Genomic DNA, 6,483 nt, shown 5'->3' with positions numbered 1-6,483 from the left:
CTCTGGGGCCAAGCCAGAGCAAGCTAATCTCTAGCGCTATCTCCAGGCAACTCTGTAAGTCAAGTCAAGGGCGTTTATGAAGTGCTAAGCCCTGGAAATAAAAATATAAACAAAGACAAAGAGTCCCAAATCTCGAAGAATTGATGTTCCAACAGGGAAGACAAGATATAAAAGGGAAAACATGAGCAGCGGGGAGGGGGATGGAGAGGGGATCCATGCAGGGCATGGTTGACTTGGGTGTTTTCTCAAAATGGAAGTTCTGGGAGGAGCTCACCAGTGGCCAAAGGGGGCTGCAGGGATGGAGGTATCTTCCAGGGTGAGAAGGCCGCAAAACCTCTGGAGTCCTCTCAGTTTTTCCCCAATTGACAGAAAGTCACCTTTCTTGCAAAAAAATCTATTAAAAAAACCCTTCCAAAATGGCAAAGTTCTGAGTTGCGGTGGTAGAAGGGATTTCCTCATCTGAGATTTCCCTGTATCAATGACATTATCAGTGCAGACCTTATCCTTATCTTATTAGTTGAATGAGATGGCCCCTAAGGTTCCATCAAATTCTAAAATTCTGTGATTTGTATTGAGGGGTAGGGGGGCAGGGTGAGCTCCCAGAACCCTCTTTCATTGTGTCCAGTTGTGTGGTTCGGGTCGCAGCTCAGCACTCCAGTTTCCCCATTTGTCAGACAGGCATGTTCTCTCCTCACTTTAAGCACCTGGATGATGCTAGAAAGCTTACCTGGAGAGAGAGCTCTGAGCCCAGAGAGCTGGCGCTGGGGGGGGATTGGGCAACCCAGCCCGAAAGTCTCTGGTGCCTAAAGTTTGGGTCCTACCTGGCAGTGGGCAAAGGAGAGGAGAGACTTCAGCTAACTTCAGCAGTACAAGGTAATATGCAAATGTAACCTTTGGATTTATTACTCTATTTCTTTGCTGAAAATGTCGCTAGAAATGTCAGACTGAGGTTGAAACAGAACCAGGAGCCCCCCTTTGTGAAGGAGGAGGGGCTGCATGCAGCACAGCCTGGAGTGGTGGAAAGACCCCCACAGGCCCTGGGGCAAAGGCCAGGATCTGGGAGCCCGCAGGGTTCAGGAAACATGAGTGGAACAGGGCCATGTAGGAGGTCCCAGTCCTCAGGGGACAGCCTGTGTTCTGTTCTAAGGCCTCCGAATTGGAAAGGGACCTCAGCAGCCAGTGACTCCAACCTAGGCCTGAAAACAGTTCCCCTGCAGGACCTCCATCGATGGGGAGCTCAGCTCATTGCACCCTAGGGCAGCTCTCACAACTAGGAAGTTGGTCCTGACATCGCTCCTCCAGACCTGAAGCACAACGAGGCTCATCACTCTTCCTCAGGACAGCTCTTCTGGGTACCTGGAGGTGGGGATAGCATCCTCTGAATATCTTTTCTCCAACCTAAATGCCCTGTTTCTTCAACTCATTCTTAATGCAATATGGTGAGGCAGTGTATGGACTGCTGGCTTTGGAGTCTGGAGACCTGGGCTCTAATCTTGCCTCAGATATTTATTAGCTTTGTGACCCTGGGCAAGTCATTTAGCTCCATGAGCCTCAGTTTCTACATTTGAAAAATGGGGAAAATGATCACACTGACTGCTATCACCAGCAGCAGCAGCAGCACCATCTCTCCTCCTCCTCCTCCTCCTTCTTCTCTTTCTCCTCCTCCTCTTCCTTCTTCCACTACTCATACTACTGTATGACGAACTTGACGCCCTTCGCCAACTTGTCCACACTTTTGGGATATATCCTTCTTATTAATGTTATTTCTAAATGAAGTCTGGCCAGGGGCAGAGTAGAACTCTTAGTTCTGAGGGTCATGACTTGACAATTTACTATTCTCACCAAGGCTAGCAGGAAGATCTTATAATGGGTCTAAATCTGCCCCCTTGTAAGTCCCCCTCCCTCACTCCCCTCTTTCTATTTCTGCCTCTGGGAGTCAGCAAAAAAAGCTGAGTCCCTCTTCCCCATGACTGTGTTCTCCCTTCCTGATCATGGCTGACTGTGCTCTCTCTCCCAGGGAGAAGGATTTCATGCTGTAACCCAAAGGAGAGAATGGGGACATTCCTAATAATCTTAGATTGGTGAGGGAGATCTGCTGGTCAGGGGACCTATGCTCCCCCATAAGCAGCCCATTTTTTCTGTCAGCACTTAGGGGTGGCTCTGGGGTTTCTACTCTGCTTGCCAGACTTATGAAATGTCCCTTCCTCTGAAGATGTATCACCTCAATTGAAATAATAATAACCACAGCTAATATTTCTATAGCCCTTTAAACATAGGATGTTAGAACAGGAAGGAACCTTAGGACATGGAATGCAGAATGTCCCCTCTGGGAGGGACCTTAGAACATGGAACAGAGATGTAAGACGCGGGAGAGCTCTTAGAGAACAGGTAATGCCAGAGTGAGAAAGACCTTACAAGATAGAATGGCTCTAGAACGTAGAACATTAAAGGCAGGATAGAACACGGAGGTCATCCAGGCTGATTCCCTGATTTTTAAAATTTGTCTTTGAAGAAAGATAGCTAGAGTCTATATAGTGCTTTGAGATCAGCAAAGCACCCATAAGTATCTCATTTAACCCTCACACCCTACCTTGTGAGGTAGATGCAGTTATTATCCCCGTTTTACAGGTGAGGAAACTGAGGCTGCCAAGCCTGGCCTGCCCAGGGTGGGAGAGCTAGTATGTGTCTCAGGTTCCTGGCTCTAGGTTCAGTGAATGCTCTCGCCACAGTACCACCTCTAGTTAGTTTTATTGATGACTTTCCCTATCTCAGACATTCCTAGGTTTTTCTTCCCCTTCTCCTCAATATAAACCGGACTGTTCTTTATAATAAAGAACATCAGAAAAACAAAACCAGTCAAAAACAGTCTATCTTCCTGTGTCTGACAACTTCCTTAGCATATCCCCCAGTGGTCCTCGCCTCAGAGGGGCTCCTAGTGGATGCTCAGTGAATGTTTGGAGGCATTTTTTTATCCATCCCCCAGGATGTTCAGTGGTCTTTCAGTTACTGATCTTCTGACATCCACCCTCATTGTCCTTCTCTTGTTCTCAGGTCCTGCTGATTCACTCCTCTCCCAACTCGCCTATATCTTATACAGACAGGTCTGGTGACTGGCTCCAGGGTCCCAGCAAATTAGTGATGGAACCAGGAGGAAACCCTGGCTCTTCCGACTCTTGTTCAAGTGACTCTTTTGTGCTCAGGGGTGGAAGGCTTCAGGGTTACAGGCGGGTATTATTAGAATCACTGATGGAAGTGGGGAGTCACCAGAGTGACTTGTGGGGTGGAAGTCCTGAGCCTTGTTTCTTCACCAATCCTGATCTTGGGGATGGGGTGGGCAGAGGTGGGGGACAGGGATTCTATGAGCAAATAGCAGAGGGAGGTGTTGTCCTGGTGCACTCAGAGGAAAGAAAGGAAGAGAACCGGTCAGTTTAGAGCAGAGTGGGCATATCGAAGGGGAAAGCTGGAAAGACAGATTGGCCTGGGAGAAATGGGGAGCCACTGAGGAATTTTGAGGAGAGGAGTGACATTGTCACAAGTGAATGCAAGGGAAATGATTCTGGAGGTATACACAAGGTAATTGGAGGCAGAAATTGAGAAGTGAGAAGACTGTTGGAAAAAGGGAGACAAGAAGTGACCAGGACCTGGAGGAGGGTGGTGGCTGTAGGACTGGAGTGGAAGGGATGGAAGGAGGAGAAGGGAGGAAGGAAGTCTCTCTGAGACTTAATGATGGGGACTGAGCAGGAAGGAGAAGGAAACCAATGAGGACACTCAGGTTTTGAGCTTGGGGGAGTGGGAAGATGGTGGCACCAGAGATTTCAGGCAGATGCAGTGTGGTATTATGGAAAGAGTTCTGGACTTTGAGCCCAAGGGCCTGCATTCAAATTCTGACTCTTCTTGTGTTAGGCCATGTCTATAACTGGCTGAGCTTCTTTCATTTTAAGTGAAGCGGTTAGTTTGGATGGGCTCGAAGGACCCTTCCAGGCCCAAGGTGCTAAGGCGGCAGCTTGGGGAAGGGAGTAGAGCTCAGCTTTTGTATGTGGTGAGTTTAGGGTGATCAGGAGCAGCCAGGTAGAGACACTGAATGGGGAAATGTTAGCAGCAGAGGGCAGGGCTGAGGAAAGAGCTTTGGAAGGTGTCCTTGGGCGCGTGACAGTTGAGGTGAGAATGAGGAAGGCAGCCAGGTTGGTCTGTACTGGAGTGCCAACATTTTCCTTCTCTCTCTGCAGAAGCAACATCCCCAGGGTTCTAGCACAAGGCTGGTCCTCTCAGAATTAACCTGGAAAAGCCCTGCCCCCAACTCCAGGGGCTCAATGAAAGATGGGGCTTGGAATGGCATGTGGTCTGCTGGGTCAGAGGCCCCAAAAGGGACCTTCTGCCTTCAGATCTCAGTCCTGCCTGGCTGGCTGGGCATCCTGGAACAAGCCACTGTGTCCTCCTGTACCCTCATCTAGATTCATACAGAGTTAGCAGAGCAGGATGAGATGTGGAGAGGAACATGCAGGTCCCCTGGGAGAATTGATGCTGCTGTTGCTGCTGCTGCTGTGTGTGTGTGTGTGTGTGTGTGAGAGAGAGAGAGAGACAGAGAGAGAGACAAAGAGAGACAGAGAGACAGAGAGACAGAGAGAAAGAGAGAGAGGGAGAGGAGGAAGGGAGGGAGTCAGAGACCTTAGAACATAGAAGGCAAGAGCTAAGGGGAATTTTCAAACCTTTATATTCCTCTTTGTAAACATAATGGGCTTTTAAGATTATAATTACATTTTAAAACTCTAAGACTCTTAGACTTAAAGTTGAAGGTCATTGGGTTCATCAGCTTCATTTTACAGAAGAGGGGACTTGCACAAGGTTACTCTGGTTGTCAAAGGTGAGATTTGAACCCACCTGACCCTAGAGGCACTGGGGTCACTCTCTTCAATGGGCTGGGGGATGGTAAATCTCAACTCTAGACCGTGCTGGGCTATTAGAAGTCATATGACTCTAACCAAGTTTCTTCCCCTCTCCAGATCTTTTGGTCTGTCAAAACTGTCACATGTGGGCCTCAGTTTCCCCATTTGTTGAGTGGGACCCAAAGAAGGTCCAAGGTCTGGGTTGTGTCACTGGGTGTTATGAAGCACTTCCTGACAGCTTTTCTAGGTCTCATGTAATATACATGGCTGACTCTGATCCATCGATGGATGGATGGGCATGTAAGGAATAGCCCATCCCCACTGGCTTAACCTGCCTTGGCTGAGCCACGATGGCTTGGGCCTGAGATGGGCTATGTCAGCCTTCTCCTTGCTGGGCTCCCATTTGGGATGTGGCTCATGTAGGGACTGTGGAGGTGCTCAGAATGGAGGGTCACCTCTTCTTTAGGCATGATCTCCAGCCCTGGCCTTGGCCTCAGCCTGTGCCCTGGTCTTGGCTTCTCCTTCTCTCTCTTTTTCTTCCCTTCCCCCTCTCTTTCAATGTGTAAGGCCCATTACAAACTCATCTAAAGGCAGATTTCAAGCCCCTTAATTAATATGCTGGGGATGGTGGAGTCGTTGATAGCGGGGAGAGAAGAGAGAAAATGCAGTCCAATGGAAGGAAAAGAAGGGATAGATAATGAGCAGAGATGCCCCAGCAGGATGCCCAGAGGGGCTGTGAGGGTGGGATATGGAGGGATGCTGCCTCTGACCAGCCATCTGTGTGGATTGGCTCTGCCCCTGAGAGTCCCCCTGAACTAGGCCTTCTGGGTATTATCGGAGTCTATTTGCCTTTAATTTATACAATCATAAGATTAAAAAAAACACAGAACCTTATGTTCTCATTTTGCAGATGGGGAAATTGAGTCCCAGGGTGAAGAGATTTGCCTGAGGTCAAATAGTGGAAGAATCTGGATTTGAACTCAGGTCTTCCAATGGCAAATTCAGTTCTCTTTCCAATTCTCTAGTGCCTGTTACACATATGTATGGTCTTGTGCCCATTGCTGGGGATACAGAGGCTGATAGACTACCCTGTTCCCTTTTCCCAGATACCTGCTTCCTTGACTCTCCCCTCCCCCACTCCTCCCCCCATGTCCTGCTCCAGATCTGCCCACCCCTTCTACTGTGCCCTCTGGAACGCTTGTTTCATAATTAAAAAGCTCCCTTTTGGTCTCCCGCTTTTGCCTTCTTCACTACTTCCGTCTCTTGGCGTTCGCTGAGACCTGACTCCCTCCTTATGAGGCTGCATCCCAGGCCCCTCTTTCTAGCAATGGTTAGACTTTCTCTCATACCTCCCCTTTCCCCAATTCCATGGCCCCTGTTCTCCATGGCTACTTCCAGCCTCTCCGACCAGCATCACAAAGAAGCCTCTTCTTCTTCGTCACACAATCCAAACCCTGCCCACCATTGTCTGTTGACTCCCAATCACTGCAAAGTGCTATGGATTCAACCCCTACCACCTTTCTCAAACTCTCTCTCTCCTCTACTCCCGTGGCCCCCACACTAGTTCAGGACCTCATCGCTTCTTGCCTAGAAATCACAG

The sequence above is a fragment of the Petaurus breviceps genome, unplaced genomic scaffold (genome assembly GCF_028583685.1).
Source record: "Petaurus breviceps papuanus isolate PSGF00001 unplaced genomic scaffold, PetGlider_PUasm1.0 428, whole genome shotgun sequence".
Lineage (NCBI taxonomy): Eukaryota > Metazoa > Chordata > Mammalia > Diprotodontia > Petauridae > Petaurus > Petaurus breviceps.
Note: the sequence above shows the minus strand (reverse complement) of the source record.